Raw genomic sequence first — 23,424 nt, 5'->3', positions numbered from 1 at the left:
GTGACCAGTTTTACAGGACGCCACTATTCACATTGTAGGGATAGAGATAGGAAGCAGAATAGGACAAGAGGACTTGGGTGACCCGTTATACAGGACGCCACTGGTCACATTGTACGGATAGAGATAGAAAGCAGAATAGGACAAGAGGACTTGGGTGACCCGTTATTCAGGACGCCACTGGTCACATTGTACTGATAGAGATAGAAAGCAGAATAGGACAAGAGGACTTGGGTGACCCATTATACAGGATGCCACTAGTCACATTGTAGGGATAGAGATAGAAAGCAGAATAGGACAAGAGGACTTGGGTGACCCGTTATACAGGACGCCACTAGTCACATTGTAGGGATAGAGATAGGAAGCAGAATAGGACAAGAGGACTTGGGTGACCCGTTATACAGGACGCCACTAGTCACATTGTACGGATAGAGATAGGAAGCAGAATAGGACAAGAGGACTTGGGTGACCCGTTATACAGGACGCCACTAGTCACATTGTAGGGATAGAGATAGGAAGCAGAATAGGACAAGAGGACTTGGGTGACCCGTTATACAGGACGCCACTAGTCACATTGTACGGATAGAGATAGGAAGCAGAATAGGACAAGAGGACTTGGGTGACCCGTTATACAGGACGCCACTAGTCACATTGTAGGGATAGAGATAGGAAGCAGAATAGGACAAGAGGACTTGGGTGACCCGTTATACAGGACGCCACTGGTCACATTGTAGGGATAGAGATAGAAAGCAGAATAGGACAAGAGGACTTGGGTGACCCGTTATACAGGACGCCACTAGTCACATTGTAGGGATAGAGATAGGAAGCAGAATAGGACAAGAGGACTTGGGTGACCCGTTATACAGGATGCCACTAGTCACATTGTACGGATAGAGATAGGAAGCAGAATAGGACAAGAGGACTTGGGTGACCCGTTATACAGGACGCAACTAGTCACATTGTAGGGATAGAGATAGGAAGCAGAATAGGACAAGAGGACTTGGGTGACCCATTATACAGGATGCCACTAGTCACATTGTAGGGATAGAGATAGAAAGCAGAATAGGACAAGAGGACTTGGGTGACCCGTTATACAGGACGCAACTAGTCACATTGTAGGGATAGAGATAGGAAGAGAAAAGGACAAGAGGACTTGGGTGACCAGTTTTACAGGACGCCACTATTCACATTGTAGGGATAGAGATAGGAAGCAGAATAGGACAAGAGGACTTGGGTGACCCGTTATTCAGGACGCCACTGGTCACATTGTACTGATAGAGATAGAAAGCAGAATAGGACAAGAGGACTTGGGTGACCCGTTATCCAGGACGCCACTATTCACATTGTAGGGATAGAGATAGAAAGCAGAATAGGACAAGAGGACTTGGGTGACCCGTTATACAGGACGCCACTGGTCACATTGTACGGATAGAGATAGAAAGCAGAATAGGACAAGAGGACTTGGGTGACCCGTTATTCAGGACGCCACTGGTCACATTGTACGGATAGAGATAGGAAGCAGAATAGGACAAGAGGACTTGGGTGACCCGTTATACAGGATGCCACTAGTCACATTGTAAGGATAGAGATAGGAAGCAGAATAGGACAAGAGGACTTGGGTGACCCGTTATACAGGACGCCACTGGTCACATTGTACGGATAGAGATAGAAAGCAGAATAGGACAAGAGGACTTGGGTGACCCGTTATACAGGACGCCACTGGTCACATTGTAGGGATAGAGATAGGAAGCAGAATAGGACAAGAGGACTTGGGTGACCCGTTATACAGGACGCAACTAGTCACATTGTAGGGATAGATATAGGAAGCAGAATAGGACAAGAGGACTTGGGTGACCCGTTATCCAGGACGCCACTAGTCACATTGTACGGATAGAGATAGGAAGCAGAATAGGACAAGAGGACTTGGGTGACCCGTTATACAGGATGCCACTAGTCACATTGTACGGATAGAGATAGGAAGCAGAATAGGACAAGAGGACTTGGGTGACCCGTTATACAGGACGCCACTTGTCACATTATAGGGATAGAGATAGGAAGCAGAATAGGGCAAAAGGACTTGGGTGACCCGTTATACAGGACGCCACTGGTCACATTGTAGGGATAGAGATAGGAAGCAGAATAGGACAAAAAGACTTGGGTGACCCGTTATACAGGACGCCACTAGTCACAGTGTACGGATAGAGATAGGAAGCAGAATAGGACAAGAGGACTTGGGTGACCCGTTATACAGGACGCCACTAGTCACATTGTAGGGATAGAGATAGGAAGCAGAATAGGACAAGAGGACTTGAGTGACCCGTTATACAGGACGCCACTAGTCACATTGTAGGGATAGAGATAGAAAGCAGAATAGGACAAGAGGACTTGGGTGACCCGTTATACAGGACGCAACTAGTCACATTGTAGGGATAGAGATAGGAAGCAGAATAGGACAAGAGGACTTGGGTGACCCGTTATACAGGATGCCACTAGTCACATTGTAGGGATAGAGATAGGAATCAGAATAGGACAAGAGGACTTGGGTGACCCGTTCTACAGGACGCTACTATAGTCACATTGTAGAGATAGAGATAGGAAGCAGAATAGGACAAAAGGACTTGGGTGACCCGTTATACAGGATGCCACTAGTCACATTATAGGGATAGAGATAGAAAGCAGAATAGGACAAAAGCACTTGGGTGACCCGTTATACAGGACGCCATTGGTCACATTAGGCATTAAAGGTTCCTGTTATTGCAGGTAGTAACGCTGCGAGAATCGCATACGTTATAGGCTAGATCGCATCGCACGGCATGCATGCAATGTGTGCAATGCGATCCGAAAGCAGTACAAAAAGTTTGTGCATTACTCGTGACTGAGGGGGAAAGGAGGGGAGAGAAGGAGGAGATGAAAGAAGAGGGGAGCAGATAAAGGGGGCGGATTGTTTAGGACTGGCAGTGGCACTGGCACAGCACACTGAGAAGAAGGAAGGAAGGGGAGGGGGCGCTGCTGCCTGTTCGTCATTTGATTGACATCTGACAGGCGCAGGGAGCAATGGGTAGGGGGCGGATCCGGACATGACATGTCATCCAGGCATTCACAGACAGTGCTACATGCCTCAGCGCAAGTGTCTGTGAGGAAGAGGGGGCAGGTCGCAGGAGGAGGACAGTGTGTGCGCGGTCAGACAGGCACTGTGGGCGGCGTGCAGGAGGCAGTGACAGTGAGGGCTGAGGCAGCTGTAGCATAACAGGGAGGGAGACAGCGCCTTTTCAGCATGGCGCCTCCCTGCTTTGCAGGAGCTGCTGAGTGGGTAGCGCCGGCCCTGGTTACCATGCTGGGACACTAGTACTTTTACCCTTTTTTTATTTTTAAATAAACAAAGACAAGTGGGTTTTTTAAGCACTGCTGTGAATAGCTAGAACAATGATGCTTAAAGAGGTATACACAAATTGACATGTGTGCTACGCTATTTATGGTAGGCAATTTCCCAGTGTCTAGATCGCCCGCAGAGAGCACATACACATGCAGCGATGTGTGCTACGCGATTTTGCAAAAAAAAGATCTCTCCGCGTGTATGCCCCTGAGCGATGTCCATGCATGGTCATGCACATCAATATCGCCCGCTAGTTAAGTCAGTGCATGCAGTCAAAGTCTAGTCAAATTGCAAATCTGTGTGTTAAAATTGCCCCGTCATCACCACAAACACACTGATCTAATTACAACAATGGTAAGGTGGCAGCCCAGTGGCCAGTTCTGAACTTGGGCATTAAGGGTCCCCTGGGGGAATGCAGTGGTAGGGGCCAGCTACCACAGAGGCTTGGCTAGCTATTAGATAGTGCATGATTTGGGCCCCAGTCCAACCGTGCTGGTGGCCTCCCTCAACCAGATGCTGAGGGGTCAGCTATGGTGTTTTTATCCTTGTTAACTTTGTAAAAAGAAAAACCGGTCACAGCATCTACCGTTCCTTTGCAGCTGTATTCCCCTATCAATGTCCCTTCATGCTGCTGTTGCCACCGGTTTAGCTAAGAAATGCATCCCAAAAGTTTACACTGGGAGACTCTTTACCTGCATGCCCCTACCACTATGCTTGGTCATGGGTCACCATGCTCATACATTCAGTGATGTGATCACAAGAGTTGGGAACACTATCCTGGCAGTCCGGATCCTGATGGTCAGAATCCCAAGGAATTGCCGTATTGTAACGCTACCATTAAATGCCCACTTCCACAGCCTAACCCTAACTTCCTACAACCTAAGCGTACACCCCCCAACCCACAAAGAAATCCTAATCCTCAAGGCTTGTATATACCTTTGGGATCCATCGAGATTCTGACCCCCAGGACTCTGCTGATGCTGTTCTAATTTGATCACATCCCGATAATACATGTGCATATTTTGAACCACGTTATTGCATAGTTGCCTACCCTCCTGCATTCTGCAGGAGACTCCCTGAAATAGCAGCAATCTCCCTCATTAGTCCCGCAATCTCCCTCATTTTACCTAGCCCACATTACACGGTTACATTTTTGGGGAAAAAAGGAATGAGAGACAGATACAGTTACATTGAATCATCAGCACCATTCCCAGCACTTTGCCAAGTATAGTAGCTCTTACTAACTGCTTTGGGGATCATCTACATTTGGATCTAAGTCATTTTACAAGATTCCTCTCAGGTGTAGCAGTACACACCCACACTTCTAGGTGCCTCTTTGACAATCTCTTTTCACAATCTCTCCATATATGGAACTAGACATGCCCTTTGGGTGGAGCATGACACGCCCCCTCAATGGGGACGCTTTGCAAAAAATTCTATTGCACACTATAATCTCCCTGAAACCCGTTTCCAAATGTATGCAAGTATGCGTTATTGCCAATGCTGTGAAGTGTGGGCCAACAATGCCAGTTAAACATTTAGTACAATGTATGCAATGTGTGTGCTATATTTACAATATTCATTTCAAGAACACAGTGTGCCATGTTCCTTGATTTCCTGAGTACTTTTCACTTTATCCACTAGCAAACAGTGACTATTCAGATAAGCAATCCAACCAAAATAATATCACAGCTATTTTAGCTGATCTCAAAAACAGCAATTGTGTGAGTCTGAACATTCCAGGAAAAGGAGTCTAGAAGAGAAAATAAAATGAATTATTTTAATCCTGTTAAAAGTCACTACGTTTTCTGTTACTGAATCTGCCATTATGACCTCTCTAAATAAATAGCCCTTTCATGTCAAAACACTTGCACCTTCTTTACTGAAACCTATGAATGGCCTAGTTTGTAAAAGCTTTCCAGTGATGTTTGATATATGTACTGTATATACCATGTATTCATTATTGCACAGTAATTCCTAGTGCATGGAAATATAACCATAATCTGTGTTAGTGTGTGTGTGTGTTTGATGTTCGCTTCTAGAATAAATTCTAGTTATACAGCAGGAGGCATTTTGTGTAATAAGGCACCAACTGCCGGCTACTCTGATCCGCTGCTGTGCCCAAAGACACAGCATCAGATCATCATTGAAACCAACGCACTGCATCGGACATCTTAGTAACCTCCAGGTTAATGAGGATGTTCAGAAAGAATATACTTCCTAACTGTCCCGATTTTTTTGCGGGACCGTCCAGATTTTTGGGAGATCAAAACAGGGAGCAGTAGTGATCTCCGGGTTACCACAACTGCCACCTTGTTCCTGGGACATTGCTACCTGCTGGATGGATGGCGGGACTTCCCTGCAGTAAACAGGACAGTTGGGAGGTATGGAATTGCATTGTAGAGAGTACACCATAGTCTACTGCAGTATAAAGTAAAATACATACTTCCCAACTGTCCAGAATTTGTCTGTTATGTTGGGACTGTCTCGCTATCCCATCCACATGTCACAATGTCCTGCAGTGGGGGGGAGGGGGGGTGTCAATTTGAAGACCTTCTCTTACACGCTGCTTGGGTTAGCAGAGCAGCGGTATATTGATGCTGTGTGCATACCTTCTATACACCAGGAGAAAGGGGCAGGGTGTATGCAGCAGCTCACAGAGTACTGGGCATGCCCGCACAGTGGTAAAAATGTGAACGTGGCCTCATGGGTACTGCCATGCTTCCTAATTTCGGCACATGAGTTTTCCCCTCCTGACATCAGCAAATGTTGTGAGGTATGAATAAATGTATAATGTATTATTCAAGTGCACAGTCTGGAACCTAAAAATGTCAATATGTTACCGCCGGTTTGCTGACAATGGGCGGGATTCTCTAAAATCTGCAGCCCTCTTCGCCGGCCACCGCATTTCTAATGACCGCATATTCTCTAAAATATGCGGTCATTAACGCAAGGGACAGCTCTTGCGGTAAGAGCTGTCCCTTGCGATGCGGCGCCGTTGCTGGACTTCCGGGTCTAAGACCCGGGAGTCCGTCTGCGCATGCGCAGACTGACGCGCCGGCCGCAGGGCATGCTGGGAGGGATCCGTGACGGATCCCTCACACACCGCTGCGGTAAGAAGCCCATAGGCTTCTGCAGGGAACCGCCAGCTTTTGCTGGCGATTCCCTCCGCAGCGGTGACACTGCGGAGGGGGGTTAGAGAATACAGAAATGCGGTAAAAACCCCGATAAGGTTTTTTTTACCGCATTTCTGTAATAGAGAATCTCGCCCATCATCCGGGGGCGCGGCGGGGAGTCAGAGCGTCATCAGGGTCGGGGAGGAAGCAGCACTTAGAGCTGGCGCTGTTCCAAGCGCTGCCTTCTCTATAGAGTGAACGGGAAATGGGTTGCTCAACCCATTTAACCCGTTCACACCGCACAGCAATCAACCGGTAATAACTCAGCTTCTTTACCGGGTTCTTATTGCCATGTTGCTACCTGTTTGCGGGACTTGATATACCCTTTCACATCGCACTAATTACTGGGTCGAACCGGCAAAAAAAACGGCCTGTACCTGGTAATTAGTTGCGATGTGAAAGGGGTATAAGTAAACCAACTGTCTTAGCACAAACTGTGTATTGTTCTTGGGATTTTCTTCAAATGGACCTGCCAACCCCACTGGGGTCGGAATGTGTATTCAGTGTAGCAAAGGGTATTTCATTTCAACGCCATATAGGCTGGAACTTTCTGGACTATTGGAGATTTTTCCGATGAAGTTTTCCACAACAGGAAATTGGCAAATCTGTTTCCACGAGCAGTTTGTCTACAGCGATTTTTGCACTGCTCTAGATATTGAGCGTTTTTTTTCAAGCGATTTTGAGGCCATGCAAGAATAAAAGCCGCTCCTGTGTGTGCCAGATAATTGTCAGGTACAATTGATTTCAATAGTGCTGCATTTTCCATTAATGCTTTATCCCCTGTGCTAAATCACTGTCAGCAGCAACAGCCGGTGGATCGCTAGAAAATGGTTGGTGTGACATCTTCCTATACCATATAATGGATGTCTATGGGAATATTTGGAGATATTTTCAGCTGTGATTTTTGCTGACATGATCACTGCAAAAAAAATAGAATACCTCCCAACTGTCCCATTTACACGGGACAATTCTGGTTTTTGGGCACTGTTCCATTGTCCTACCCACGTGCAGCAGTGGGGTAGCAGTTGGGAGGCCCCCTGTCACTAGCTGCTCTGCAGCTGCTGAGCAGCAGTGAATAGATGCATTTTAGGTCTACATAAAAGGTTCTCCTTCATCAACGGCACAGCATAAACTGTTTTAGTTTTTTTTCCCCCGAAGATGCAGGGGCAGGGTGCAGAGTACAGAGCCACTGGCACCCATAAAGGCCTGCCCCCAGATTCTGATTGGCCCATGGGCCAGTCAATCATAGAAATAGATGAGCATCGATAGTCAAAAGACTAATGTGAATGCACAGGAGGGGATAACTGGTGGCGAAAAGCTTCGCTTTTAATCACTAGTTTAATAGCCTGATCTGCAGCCCCCAGAGAGATCTTTGGGGAGAGGCAAGTGCTGATGGGTAGGTTAACCCTTTGATTGTCAAGTGAATTTGTCAAAATATGTGTAAAAATTGCCAAGAAAACATTTTTATTCATCATAATGGCCTGTAATGTTTACCTTATATAGAAAATGTAATCTTTTTTTACACAATATTTTTTATTTGAATTTATATAACAAATGTGAGTGATTCTGGCATTTTCAGCAATTATTTGGAACATCTACCAGAGATGTTGGCACTTAAAGGGTTAAAATAGCTCTGTAGATGCGGCTACATGCGGTCTTGCTTCTGACTCCCAATCAGGCTCTGTTTACAGTATTATGTATTTGATTGTAAGACTGTAAGAATAATATGTGTGCTTAATAAAGATGTAGAAAATTGTGTATGTTCAATTAAGATGTCTCAAATTGTGTGGGAGAAGCCAGGTAATGGGAACATGAATACAAAGGGAAGCATTCCTTCACAAATTACAGTCACATGTAGTTTTTCATGTAAAACAATTATATTATATTTAAATTCATGACTAGTCTACACTAAAGAAACTGAGAAGGGAACCAGGTAAAAAAAAAAACAGCTGCAGAATCATAAAGCAAAGGGAAAATCAGGGATCAGTACAAATTAATCCCTAGACATAAGCTGGAGATCAATATACCTTTTAGTAAGAATTAACCTGACACTTTATATATTATGAACAATACCTCACTACATTAATTACTCAACTTAATTTTCAATATAGATTGGACTTAAAATAGATCTAAAAAAGGCAAAGCATTTACTTTAAAACTCCATGAATAAGTCATTTATTCCAACATCTGATCGTGATAAATGAACAAATAGACAGACTTAAATCGGCTTTGCTGTGTCTGCCATTACTAGAAAAACAGGGGAAAAAGTGATATTTAGCGCTGATTGATATTCAACACTGCAGCTCGTACCTAAGGGGGATTACCAAACCCCTTAAAGAGATAGTACAAGAAAAAATAGGAAAATGGTACAGCGCTGTGTTCAATATTAAATTCAAATTTTTATTAAAATAATTTCACAACATTAGTTAAATCAATGTGGCCAACATTGGGACAGACAAGACTTACAAACATGAAAATGGACTCTCCCCTCAAAGAAATATATAAAGGATCCTTTGAACTCAGTCAATAATTAGCAGCATGCATTTTTCAAATGGGGGTTAGTAGTGTTTAAAAGTTAGTAATTTTAGCCTCTTGGTTAGTAGCCGGTACTTGTTTATGGAAGTGCACAATCATTCAAGTAAATACTTAAGTTTGTATCCGGATGGGCAAAACGGGGTCCAGTCTGCAGTCTCCAACCAAACCTCTCCGACCGCTGAATGTTTGGTGCGGTTCTAGCTGGGATGGTATGGTGGCTCTGTGGGGCGGCAGCTTCTCTCCCCAATCCTTATCCTCTACGCGTTTCTCCGCCTTGGACTGTAAGCGGCTTCCTCAGGAGGTGTGCTGACAGTCCAAGGCGGAGCAACTGATACAAAAATTCAACAGAGGGCACAGCTCAGACCACACAGCAGGTTCCTACAGCAAGGAAACCACTGTAGGTCCGGTGCTATTTGTACTCAGTGTAAAGCTGGCCATACATCTACAGATCTATTGTCAGATTGGAACAAAATCCTGGTAACGGATGAGAGCAAATGACAGTTGACCATTTGCTTGAAATGCTGGAAAACTGCCAAAACCTGTCATTCAGATATTACCAGGTGTTTGTTCCAACCAGCCCAATCTGACAATCAATCTGGAGATGTATGGCCACCTTAAGACACAAAGGGCGCCAAACACTTCCGCGTGTCACCCTGACACGCACATGACGTCACTTCCGGTCTAGCGTTATCAGCACTGTATAACTATAACTGATTCATATGAGAGACAGTTATAGTTATACAGTGCTGATAACGCTAGACCGGAAGTACACAGCTAATTTTAAATTGCATTTAAAATACTGGAGAGTGCGTCCTTTTTTTTCTATATACTTGGACTGTGGTTGTGGATGACACCCTAGGAGATGTTTCTTGCTGGATGGAGTGCGATCTTATCTCTACATATATATATATATATATATATATATATATATATATATATATATTAATCCTTTGGTCCATACTGGGCCAATACAGTTGGACTGTCTGGATGTGTTCCTGGTCCATCAGACAAAGCATTCCACATGCACCATGAACTTCTTGGTAGTCCGTGCACATTAGAGATATATGCGTGGTGATTTGGGATTTATAACTCCACATTGGGGAAGTGTAGAACCCTTCCACAGAGTTGGGAACTTGCAAACAAAAAGCTTCTAACTAGCATTTTCTATGTACATCCTATAAAATAAGTACAGTAGGTGATTGCTTTGGGCAACTTATCTGCTTGTGCAATTTTCCATTCTTTAGATTGTTTAGTACAGTGGTTCTCAACCTCGGTCCTCAGGATGCCCCAACAGTTCACACTTTCCAGGTCTCCACACAGAATCACAGGTGAAATAATTAGCTCCACCTGTGATCTTTTAAAATGTGCCAGTGAGAAATGAGTGCACCTATGCACCTGCCAGGTAAACTGGAAAACTTGCACTGTTGGGGGCACTTGAGGACCAAGGTTGAGAACCACTGGTTTAGTACATCTAACTCATAGTGCAGTATTCAATGCCGGTGCGAGCGGCCGGCGAGGGGGTTAAACTGCGAGGATCACAGAAAACCAGTGATCCTCGCCAGAGCCGGCCCTAGCCTAAATGATGCCCTAGGCAAGATTTTGTCTGTTGCCCCCTAGCACCGCCACTAGTTCCGCCTCTGACCCTGCTCCCCTTTCCCAGCACCATCAACCCTCATCATAGCAGTCATCATTTTGGTGCTCCTACCTGCATTATTTTAAATAGAAACATTGCACACAATCGGTGCGCAGCCCAAACAGGGGTGTGTTCTTGCTGGGAAGGGGCATGGCCACACAATAGTACCCCCAATTCAAATTATGCCACACAGTAGTGCAACTTTATTCACATTATATAATGCGATGGTGTCCCTTATTCACGTTACATCACACAGTAGTACCACTTTACCTTATATACATTACTCCTCACATTATTCACATTATACCCTAAGAAAAAAATCCTGAGAAAATATTGTATTTTAAGCACCTCCATTGTCACACTGCAACTCAGCACAAAGCAGTGTGTCCTGGGCAGAGGAGAAGAGCTGCAGCTGCTGCTGTCACTTAAGGGGAGGGACTCCGGGGCCCCCACTGGGCCCTTCCATCAGACTTTGGCCTGGGTAATTTGTACCGCCTACCCCTTTCTCTCGGCACCCCTGATAATACCACACAGTAATGCGCCTTACACATGACACACATTATTAATCTCCTTATAACCATAATGCCCCTTACACATTATGCCAACCTTTATTAATGCCCTTCATACACATAATGACACACATAATGTCCCTTACACATATGTTGCACATTATTAATGCCCTTATACACATGACACACATAATGCCCATTACACATATGTTGCACATTATTAATGCATTTATACATGACACACATAATGCCCCTTACACATATGCCGAACACTATTGCACAACCAACCCCCCCGCAGACAGCACTCGCACGGCCGCTAACACTGTGACCTCTGCCTCTGCTTGGATACAGATGTTTCCTCTTACATCTTGACTCAATAAGCCATGCAGCTCCTGGCATTTTTTGCTGAAAATTCATCTTATTTGCATTGTTACGAGCAGCACACACAAGGAGCTTCCGATGATTAAAATGATATGCAGCATGCCTATATTCTGTGAGCGACTGTAGCTGTACCAGCATACGGACTGCTATGTTACAGTGATTTCCATGAATACACTATTTCATATGCAGATACAGCCTCACTCACACACAGAATATAGGCATGCTGCATATCAATTTAATCAGCAGAAGCTGCTGATGCCCCTAGGCATTCCAAATGCCCTAGGCAATTGCCTAGTTGGCCTATGCCTAAGGCCGGCCCTGATCCTCGCAGTTTAACCCCCGCGCCGGCCGCTCGCACTATGCAACGTTCCGGGGGAATCCTCGCAGTCACAGAACTGCGAAGATTCCCCTAAACTGCGAGAGCCGCGGCTAGTGCAGCAAACTCGCTGTAATTAGCCTCGGCTCTCGCAGCTTTTGGAGGCACATTCGCAAATTCCCCCTCGCTCAAAAAACGGAGCGAGGGGGAATTTGCGAATGAGGGGGGTCAGTTGAATACTGACAGGGTGAGCGGTGACTGCGAGCAAAAAGTCCTGCTCGCAGTCACCGCTCGCCCACGGCATTGAATATATGCCATAAAGTGACCTTATGAGAGCCACACTAGCAGTGCACACAGGAAGAGGTGATCACTTATAATTGAGTACTGTAGCTCTATCAGTCCATGGCTTCTAGAACCAGAGCACAGCTATCAAGCGATCAATAGTAACGTAACAGCACAGGTAAACAATGGCAGACCTGGACAGGAACATGTTTATCGACTTTTAAAATTCAGGGGATATCCTGTAGAACGTTGTTGTAGGTGTGGTGCTGACATATTGTCATCGCATCCCACCTAGTGCAATTCTGCAGAAGTGGGAGGGGCCTTGCAGTCTATCTTCTCCCTGCGATGCTGAAGAAATCCTCTGAAATTGTGTGTCTTTGTGATATTCTGAAAGATCATAGTGCGGACGGATATTGCTTCCAAAAATATTGTCATTAATTGAAATAAAGAAAACCCTTAGGTGAGTCACGCCGTCTCCCCGGTAAGAGATCACCCAATGCTGGCTTCAATGACAGAGTCAGCTACTTGCACTTATTCTTGAAATTCCTAGAAACTTGGCCTGTTATTGCAGTCTCTGGGGCAGATGTCAAAACTTGCACTGTAATGAAGCAATGTCTTCCAACAATGTTCAATTCAGACTATTCCATAATGAGTGCCATTGCCTTCTAAGGCAACACTGTAATGAATGAGTCAATGTTCTACTGAATGGGACTGACTTCTCATAAGTAATGTATGAGAATGTTTTCTTTTGAATGAAATGGGCAACTAATGAGTAAGTCTATATGGTAACGATTGGGAACATATTATAATGAGTTTAACATGCATATAACATGGATAATACAAAGACTGCCGAAACCCTTCAGATAGAGGAATCAAGGTGTCTTTGTTCTGCTGACATTTATAATCTTTAGTGTATCCTGTAAATCTCAGTATTGTTCAGCTAATGCTCGTCTGTGTTCTGCTGTTTGGAGGATTCTCGTCTAGATAATTATTATCCTGTAAGGTTTGTGTGCGCGGAAAGAACGACTTGGGGAAAGAGACAGATGGTGAAGTTACATCACACACCTACTATTGGGCTGTGACATTGACCTTAAATAATAAATAGTTATTGTTCATCTGGATAAAATTCTCATAGAGGTGTCAGAATATATACTAACAGTTTCTTATGTGTATTCCTTTTGGCTAAATAACACTGTGTGCCCATAGTTCTCCTGCTATTTGTGTGTGTCACGCTATAAAAGCATAGATCCCCCAGCTTATGTGCACTGAGATAATAACATCATAAATGTCTGGTAATACAAGAGGCGATATGATTAATATATACAAATACATAAAGGGGCCAATTCAGGATAGCTCGATGGTCGGGGTTTGTGCATGTGCAAATCCCAACAGAGACCGGCTTCGGCGAGTTACACAGTCGCCGGATAATTCGCTGCGGGGAGGGAGGGACTTGGGCGGACACAGTGCCGGAACAGGGGAACAACTAACATTTATGGGCGTCACCGAAAAATCACTGGGTGTTCCCCTGGGGACACAGGTGGGCCAATGCCTGCCGGGGGGGGGGGGGGGGGGGGGGGTGAGTGGCTGCCATCACAGGACGTCAACCACCCACCCTGTCTTTGCTATGGTCAGCATGATCGCATTCTCGTGGATACGCCCCCCACTGTGCAATGACGGTATTTCAGGCATTGCGCAGTGGGGAGGGGGGGCAGGGCTATAAAGACACAATTCGCATTATATGCTCCCACGGACCCCCCTGCCGGCCAAGGCTGAAGGCTCTATCAGCTAATGCCGCCTTCAGGTGGCGTTTTCTCACAGAGCCAAGCTCCACTTAGTACATTGGCAGAAAAGCAGTCCCACAGGTTTGTTTGGGAGCTGCTTTTGGGAAAGAAACCAATGAATCATCACAGCAGATACCCAGTTCCCTGCAAATACATTTGGGGGATACTTATTATCTGTGGGTAACCTCTGAAAATACATGTTATTGTGAAATGCTGCAAATAGCAATTGATACATGAAACCCACAGTCAGAGACAAGCCCAGCAGGTGGCGTTACCCTTACTGCACCAGGCCAGTATGGCTATAGTAGTAGTGCCCAGCCACTTGGCAAGATTTTATTCATAGCTTGTGTCAATAGCAGATTTTCTTTATCACTGTGATAAAAAGTCCTTGCACTGCTTAATAAATCATCACTTTTATATGAACTGAAGTAGCTCCCACAGCGGTTGTTTAGGCATGTGTGGTTAGTGTGTGTACTCGGCTGTATTTCTAATGAAACATACAGGCACTGTATCCATCCATAGGGATCACTGAATAATCTGCTCAAAACAGCAAAGGTGAAATGAGGCAAGAGGCTGGCAGGGAAATCATGCATGTACCTCCCACTACGTTTATGTGAGGAGATCTGACTGCATCAAACACTGGTCCTTATTCTGGTTCACTCGCAAAGGCAAATTCCTTCTGCGGAACCCTTGTGGCGCTATATAAATAAACAACAATAATAATAATAATAATAATAAAAAAATGGGCAAAATCATGTGCACTGCAGAGAGAATTAGATTTGAGTGAGTAATTTTGTTTCTGTGCAGGGAAAATACTGGCTGCATTATTTTTACACTGCATCTCACTCACTAGATCTCACTTTGAAGTAAAACCCCACCCAAATCTAATTCTCTTTGCACAAGTTACATCTACCCCCCTGCAGTGCAAATGGGTTTGTCCATTTGAGAAGGAATTTGCCTTTGCGAGTGAACCAGAATAAGGGCCTATATGTAGGATTAAATGTACATACATACAGTAATATGTTTAAACTGGCTACGCACTATGCGATTTTTTAAATTGATATGCACGATAACCATTACTGTGTATAATGTTTTGTGTGTACCCATTACATCGTTAACGATGCACACTGCGGGTCATTAACGACCATCCTCTGTCGTCTGATCATACAGTCAAATCTGACTATATTGTCAGTGACTGCATGTTCGGCGGGGTCCGGGCCATCCCATTAAACGTTATCGATATCGTTCAGTGTTTTTGTGCTAGAACGTTCATTGTTCGCTTAGAAATGAAGCACACCTCGCCTTGTGTGTACAGCCCATAGTGGCGGCCGCCATCGCCTAACTAGATTTTGCGTGCATGCAGCCAAAATCTAGTCAGATCGCCAGTATTTTCACCAGAGAACACAGGTCAGCACAGATCACTCAGCATACAGTGCTGGTACATCGCATGTGTGACATCGATATGTAGTTAAGCACATCGCTCAGCACGGGGCTCCCATTGCTCTATGTGTACAGGGCTTAATAGTATGTACTGTTCACAATGTACACACATTCTTTTACTCCGGCTGAACTGAGATTATCCAAGTGTGATTGTAAAATGGAAATTGTGAAGTGTAAGTACAAGAATGCGTGTGAAGCTTGGAGGGAAAGCTGGGCACTGTGGCCAAGGCTGAGGTGGAATAGGTGAGAAGAAGAATTGGAGACGATGCTGACTAAAAATATGCAAAATGCTGGCAATGTACAGAGAGATGATGGAGCGATAAAGAGAAACAGAGAGACTGCATGAGGAAAAGAAAAGACAGGACTGAGGGATAGCGCAAATCTGTGATATGAAAAGATTATTTCTGATTGAAATACGGAGTGTGAGAGAGAGAAAGATGAGAGATGTGTCAGGGAAGGTGACAGAGCGTGTGTGTAATAAGGGAAAAGGGATGTGTGTGATGTAGGGAGCGTAGGGAGGGAGAGAGTGAGAAGATAGGGGAGAAATATGAGTGGGGGATGTTTAAAGAGATGGAGCGGTAGACAGAAAGGAGAGAACAAATGATCAGTCAGAAGGAGTAATAGAAGACTTGCGTCTAAAAGGAAAGAGATGGATAGAAGAGAAAGAACAAGGTAGAGTAGATATAAAAATATGGATTGACAGTTTAAAATATGTGCGCACTCTTTTTCGGCAGCCGCTGCATTAACCCCGTCATGGCTGCTACCAGCCTATTAGCCTGCAGAGAACAGATACTCAGCACACTGGCAGGATGCAAGTCCAGCTGATCTGTATGCTGAACCTGTACAATGCCTTCAGATGCAGCCTCCTCGTTCCATTTCCTCCTCTTACTGCCTGCATAAGATCTGTGTGCATATGTAAGCTATGGGAGGAGCGCCGCTAGCTGAAGTATGTGTATACTATATATTGTACATCAAGCGTTGGTCTTTCTTCTGTGTGTTAACAGGACCAGTGTCCCCAGTACGTGCTGTGTATTGTGGCAAGCATCTGTGCTTATACTGATTTGCTGTGAGTGGTGTTGAGGGATTTGTCTTTATTTGAACTGTGTTATTACATTCTATGTAAATAAGATGCATGTCACATTCCATATCCTTAATAACAAGTTCATGGTACACATATTACTGCAGATTCTACAGTATAGCGAGAACAGAGCGGTGGTTATTTCTGTATCATTAATCAGGATGCTGGTTGTCCTAGTAGGAAACCTATGCATTTTACACACACACACACACACACACACACACACACACACACACACACACACACGCCTAACATTGTATACAGAGGCAGTTAAAGAGAGCAGAGTGCCCATGTGCAGGATCCAATCGCCCCCCTTCTCCCTGGCAGCACAGGAGACTCTGGCTTGGTGCCAGTCTACTAGGCATGCTCAGGTCTCCGGGAACATGGCGCCCGCACTGTGCACCCATCACCAGAAAAATAGCCACCACGCCATTTTCACAGTTATTTGTACCTGTAGCATCAGCCACCATGGGACATCAGAGTGGTAAGTATATTTCTATGGGTGGTTGATACCTGTCCAGTAAGTTGCAACATAGTTGCCTACCATCCTGCATTCTGCAGGAGGCTCCCTGAAATAGCAGCAATCTCCCTCTCTCCCTCATTAGTCTAGCAATCTCCCTCATTTCACCTAGCCAGGGGCGGATTAAGGTCTTTAGGGGCCCTGGACAACAAAAATTGTGGGGGCCCCCTCTTCTCACCCCCCGCAGCACTCACTGGAGTAGTTATTCTCGCTGCCCATTAAAGTCGGAACTGCTGCACAGGCATAGCCACTTCACGGCGTCTAGGACACAGGGTGATCCGGTGTAGGCCCCCCCCCCCTGAGACAGTGTGACAAGAGAGCAGGCCGCTGACTGTCCAGGTGCCACAGGGACCCCCTGGCCGCCCTGCGCTGCCCGGGCCCCAGGGACGCGCTGCCCAGACCCCACTGCCTGACAACCACCCAACTGGATTGTGGGGGCCCCTAATGTGTGGAATCATCAGCACCATTTCCTAGCACTTTACCAAGTATAGTAGCTCTTACTAACTGCTTTGGGGCTCATCTACATTTGGATATAAGTTTTAAAAGCTTCCTCTCAGATGTAGCAGTACACACCCACGCTTCTAGGTGCCACGTTCACAATCTCTTTTCACAATCTCTCCATATATGGAACTAGGCACGCCCTTTGGGTGGAGTATGACACGCCCCCTCAATGGGGCTCTATGCAAAATACTACTACCAACTATAATCTCCCTGAAACTAGTTTTCAAAAGTAGGCAAGTATGAGTTGCAAGGTGGCACCTTCATGACTTCAGCACATCCCACAGATGATGGATTGGATTAAGATCTGAAGATTTTGGAGACCAAGTCAATACCGTGAACTCTTTGTCTTGTTCCTCATAGTGTATCCTGGTGCCACCTCTTTGCCACACATGCAAGTGGCTGCCCACATGATTTTAAAGAAACATGATTCATCATACCCGGCCACCTTCTCCCATGGTCCAGTTCTGACATACTGTAATTAATGTTATTCACTTTGTACAGTAATCAGTGGTTTCAATGCTATGGATGACCAACGTATAGGAACACTTAGTACCCTCTTTAGTAGGTATACCTGTTTATTACTGTGAATATGTCAATCTTGTGGTAGAAACTTACTGCATAAAAGCATGTAGGCAAGGTCAGGAGGTTCAGTTGTTGCTCAGACCAAACACCAGTATGGGGAAGAAATATGATTTAAGTGACTTTAATTGAGGAAAGATTGGTGGTGCCAGATGCGGTGGCTTGGGGTTCTCATAAACATCTGATTTAATACAAAACAGTGTCTAGATCTTAAAAAGAACATTGTGCAAAGTAAAAGAAGCAGCCGATAAGCAGCAATTATTTGGCTGAAAACACATGTTATTGGAAAAGGTCAGAGGGGAATGGTGGGACCATGCATTAGAGCAGGGATATGCAGAAGAGCATCTCTGAACAGACAGCACTATGAAACCTGCAGTGGGTTGGCGAAAGCAGTAAAAGATCAGCAGTCAATCATGACAACAGAGAAGAGGCTGAAGGTGGCACAAGCTTGCCATCACTGACAGTTAAGGATTGGAAAAACATGACCTGGTTGATGTCTGGGGAAAATGTAGATTATAGATTGAGATTTTGGTGTACACTACATAAATCCATGGATTCATCCTGCCATGTCCCCGACATGTAGGCTGCTGATGGGGTAATGATTGAATGATTTATTGGCCGCAATGTAAATGTCACAGGCTGTATGAATATTGTTACTGATCATGAGAATCCCTTTAGGACCACAGCGCCTCAAATTGGTTCCAAGAACATAACATTGAACTCAGTTTACCACAATGGCGTTTTTGTGCCACTGTGCCAACCATGCCCAACCAGGTTGCTACAAGTCTGCAAATATGCCATGAAGCATTCAGCCTGTTCTAGGTGAAAAGTGTGGTTCCGCCAAGACTACAGAGGTTATATATCCATAATTATCAAAATTGTCATTTGTTAAGATAACAGTCTATACTATAGACTGTTATCTTAACACATGACAATTATGATAATAGACTCTATAGTATCCTCCAAAGTGCCAGCTAACCTTTCAAGAAGGCAATGTTTATTAACCTATTACATTTTCCCTAAGGATTATGGCCCTTATTCTGGTTGGTGCTGTAATGTCCGCGTGCGGTCGGTTCGCCAATGTTTTGTGTCTGCGCATGTGCAGAGGCGTCTGCGACCATCGAATGATGGGGGAGGTTCCCTGAGATGGAGGAGGTGTATTCATGAGAAATACACTTGCGGTCCGTTCGGACAGCTTCTTACCGCATTCGGACGGAGTGAGCGATCCGTACGAAAGGCGGGGTTTAGGACGCACGGTCCTGGCCGCATATTCGGCTCCGTCCGCACAGACCAGAATAAGGCCCCATGTGACAATAAATGTATGTAGATTGATTTCTGAGCAAAAATATGTACATAATTGCTTTTATTGAATTGCTATTGTTATACTCTATATAAGCCATATTTAAAATATACAGGAAGTGTATGGCAGGAATTGTACAGAGTTAAGGGGATAATGTATATGGTAGCATGGGTATACATACAGATGACCGGCAGTGGGGATGTTGGCGGTTGGAATACTGGCAACTGGCATCTCAAAGGAGGGAATGCGACAGAGTTCAGGAAAGTTTACTTATCTTTTCCCTGCCTTCCCTAACCCTCCTTCCCCACAACCTAAATGTAACCCTCCCACCCCGCAGCCTAACCCCCCTCTCCCCTTCCAAGTGCCTATCGCTTACCCCCCCACCCACCCCACAGCCTAACCCTACCCCTTCTAAATGCCTATTGCTAACCCCCACCTCACAGCTTAACCTTAATCCCCTCCCCTGCAGCCTAAGCCTAATACCAAATGCCCACTTCCTTCCAGTACAAACAGGATCCCAGCGGCATCCTTGCACCAACGTATTGCGATTGCAGCAATGCGCATTCTGCCATTGCATACAAATATGCACTGTCTTTCCAGATCGCAGAAGATCGCAGCGTTTTGCCTATAAGCATAAGCAAAATGCTGCTCCGCATGTATCGCTCAGCACACATAGCGGGTGCGCAGCAGTGTGTGCTGAGCGATCAGTGCATACCTCCCAACATTGGCCACCTCCAAAGAGGGTCTGTTATCACGAGGCCACGCCCCTGTTTTTGCCATTGTGGGAGCATGGCTAGCGGCTCTCTGAACTGCTGGCTATGTCCCCAGCCCCTCCGGCTGCAGCATAGATGCTGTTGCACAGCATCTATGCTGCAGCGGGAGGGGCTGGGGAGATAGTGACAGGGGGGGCTCCAAATCCTCCAAATCCCCCCCCCCCCCCGCAGCGGGACACTGCAGGCCCCAGACGGGACGTTCCCACGAAAAATGGGACAGTTGGGAGGTACAGATGGGGCCAGGCTCTTCTTTGCTGGCGAATCGCCAGAACGTCACCGCTGGCGATCCGCCAGCAGCCCGGCTTGCCATCTGACTGAGACGCGCGTGCGTCTCAATCTCCGTTGGCAGGGCGACGGGAACCCTGTCCGTCTCCGCTTCAGGGAGACGGACAGGGTTAGGGGGGGGGGGTGCGGGCAGGCGGCGGTGACCCGGGGGAAGCGCTGGAAGCGCTACGTGCGCGCGCATCCCCTTCTCGCTATACAGATGGCGGGGGATGGCAACTAGCGTTGCCATCCCCTGCAAAGATGAGCCATGCCCCATCTGTATGCAGTGCATAAATGCCTCCCCATCTGTATGCAGTGCATAAACGCCTCCCCATCTGTATGCAGTGCATAAACGCACCGGCTCCCCGTCGCCCCAAGTGTACAGGGCTATATTCCTGAGATGCTCTTTGAACTCTTTTGTAAGAGTTATAGCACTGGCTGTCTGGAATAATTGCCTATTTGTTTTCAAGGACTTCAGTATTCATTGGTCACCTGAATCTACCCTCTCTCTGCGATTGTGTGTATAGCTAAAGATATTTCAAGAGCTGGGAATAAGAAAGAGTTACATGGTAGGGAGATAAAACTTGCATGTTTTTCACACCACGCCACATTGCTGCAAATTGTTCATTCAATCTTGCACAAAACATGCAATTTTCACATCCATGCCCAAACAACACCTCGGATAATCTAGTCCTGTATGTGAGAATAGGATGCATTGGAAATTGACATTTTAACACTGTTGCTACCAGTGAGCCTAAACTAAAAACTACATATCTTAAAATGAATGCTAAATTTGGCATGCCAAACAAACAAACAGGGGTGATGTTTTTTATGTATTGGGTTTGTAATAAACAGCCGAAAATGATGTTACACAGGGAGAAGTCAAGCAAACACTCAATCTCTGACACTTCAAACAAAAGCCCATTTTCAGCTGCGGCTTATCAACTTGGCCAAATTGATAACCTTTCATGGCACAGAATTTGTGTACGTACTTCTGCGGGCTTATTGAAGAACTGTGGTTTTAATGGACTGGTCTGGCGGAATCTGTACTTTTCTGTGTACATGTAATTTTACATTGATGTACACACATAGGAGTGATTCACATTTTCTGCTGCCAGACGGACCCGTTGGTCAAATGATTAAATGGCACTATTTAAAAGCAGCGCTTAATAGTTCCTGCACTAACACACATGAATGAATGGAATATTTAGAGAGTGTATAAACGCCAGGGGCGAAATGTAATAGGGTGCGTTTTTTTAGACTAAAAAAAAATCGCACCAAATCGCACCTTTAAAAATCGCGTTTTTTGCCGCGAATTCGCATATGTAATGAGATGCGAATTAGCGGCAAAAAATGCGATTTGCCGCGATTTGCCGCGATTTTTAGTCATGAAAATGTGCGCATTTTCAGTCATGAAAATGTGCGCATTTTCATAAATGCGATTTTGTGCTAAAAAAAAAAAGTAAAAAAAAAAATGGCGTGGGGTCCCCCCTCCTAAGCATAACCAGCCCCGGGCTCATTGAGCCGGACCTGGTTCCAAAAATACGGGGGGACAAAAAGCATAGGGGTCCCCCGTATTTCTGAAACCAGCCCCGGACTCTTGGACCGGTCCTGGTTCCAAAAATACGGGGGACAAAAAATCTGGGGGTCCCCCTATTTTGAAACCAGCACCGGGCTCCAACAGCCCGCGGTGTCATGCCACAGCCGGGGGACACTTTTTATACAAGGTCCCCCGGCCAAAACATGAGCACCGTGGCTGGTCAGCCTTGGACGGGGTACCTGGAGGAGTGGGGACCCCCCCAATAAAGGGGTCCCCCCCCCCCAGGCTTCACCCGTCCAGGGCTGAAGCCCGGGGCTGTCACCGGCGTCCGTGGCCAGTGGACGCCGGCCTGATAGGGTTAAATCCATCATACATATCATTACATTGCTTTTTACCGGCGAACTACAAGTGCCAGCAGACCTCCCCCGCATGCTGGGACTTGGAGAACCACAAGTCCCAGCATGCAGGGCATTAATGGGCCCGCTGGGACTTGTAGTCCACCTGTAAAAAGAATGTTTATAAAAAACACACACACAGAGAAGTACAAGTTTATTACACACACACACCTCAATTTTACACCACTATACTTACCATTCCTGGATCCAGCGCTGGTCTGGCTGCTTTACAGCCGGCTCCCCCCGCACTGACAGGCAGCGGGGAGAACCGCTTTCTCCGTTGCCTGTCACCGGCTTTCTCCGTAGCTTCTGTAGCTCTGTCCCAGTGCTACAGAGGCTGAGAGCGTGATTGGCTGAGCTACAGTATGCGTCTCCATGGAGACGCATAGCTCAGCCAATCAGGACTGAGCTATGCGTCTCCATGGAGACGCATACTGTAGCTCAGCCAATCACGCTCTCAGCCTCTGTAGCACTGGGACAGAGCTACAGAAGCTACGGAGAAAGCCGGTGACAGGCAACGGAGAAAGCGGTTCTCCCCGCTGCCTGTCAGTGCGGGGGGAGCCGGCTGTAAAGCAGCCAGACCAGCGCTGGATCCAGGAATGGTAAGTATAGTGGTGTAAAATTGAGGTGTGTGTGTGTAATAAACTTGTACTTCTCTGTGTGTGTGTTTTTTATAAACATTCTTTTTACAGGTGGACTACAAGTCCCAGCGGGCCCATTAATGCCCTGCATGCTGGGACTTGTGGTTCTCCAAGTCCCAGCATGCGGGGGAGGTCTGCTGGCACTTGTAGTTCGCCGGTAAAAAGCAATGTAATGATATGTATGATGGATTTAACCCTATCAGGCCGGCGTCCACTGGCCACGGACGCCGGTGACAGCCCCGGGCTTCAGCCCTGGACGGGTGAAGCCTGGGGGGGGGGGGACCCCTTTATTGGGGGGGTCCCCACTCCTCCAGGTACCCCGTCCAAGGCTGACCAGCCACGGTGCTCATGTTTTGGCCGGGGGACCTTGTATAAAAAGTGTCCCCCGGCTGTGGCATGACACCGCGGGC

General features: G+C 46.1%; 1 protein-coding gene across 4 annotated transcripts in view; it reads left to right on the top strand.

Annotated features, from left to right (window-relative positions):
* FLRT1 (fibronectin leucine rich transmembrane protein 1) overlaps nt 1-23,424 on the top strand; it is a 176,579-nt gene that overhangs the window by 38,254 nt on the left and 114,901 nt on the right. Inside the window, exon 1 of one of the 4 annotated variants that reach the window (XM_083164541.1) lies at nt 15,976-16,095. The exons of 2 other annotated variants lie outside the window; for them this stretch is intronic. The gene's annotated coding sequence lies outside the window, so the exon portion shown is untranslated. Of the gene's footprint in view, nt 1-15,975; nt 16,096-16,350; nt 16,370-23,424 lie in introns of those variants that run through there. One more of the 4 variants, XM_083164542.1, reaches the window with a different exon arrangement.

The sequence above is a fragment of the Crinia signifera genome, chromosome 11 (genome assembly GCF_055691185.1).
Source record: "Crinia signifera chromosome 11, ASM5569118v1, whole genome shotgun sequence".
In the NCBI taxonomy this organism is placed as follows: Eukaryota; Metazoa; Chordata; class Amphibia; order Anura; family Myobatrachidae; genus Crinia; species Crinia signifera.
This window is presented reverse-complemented; position numbering and strand designations above follow the sequence as displayed.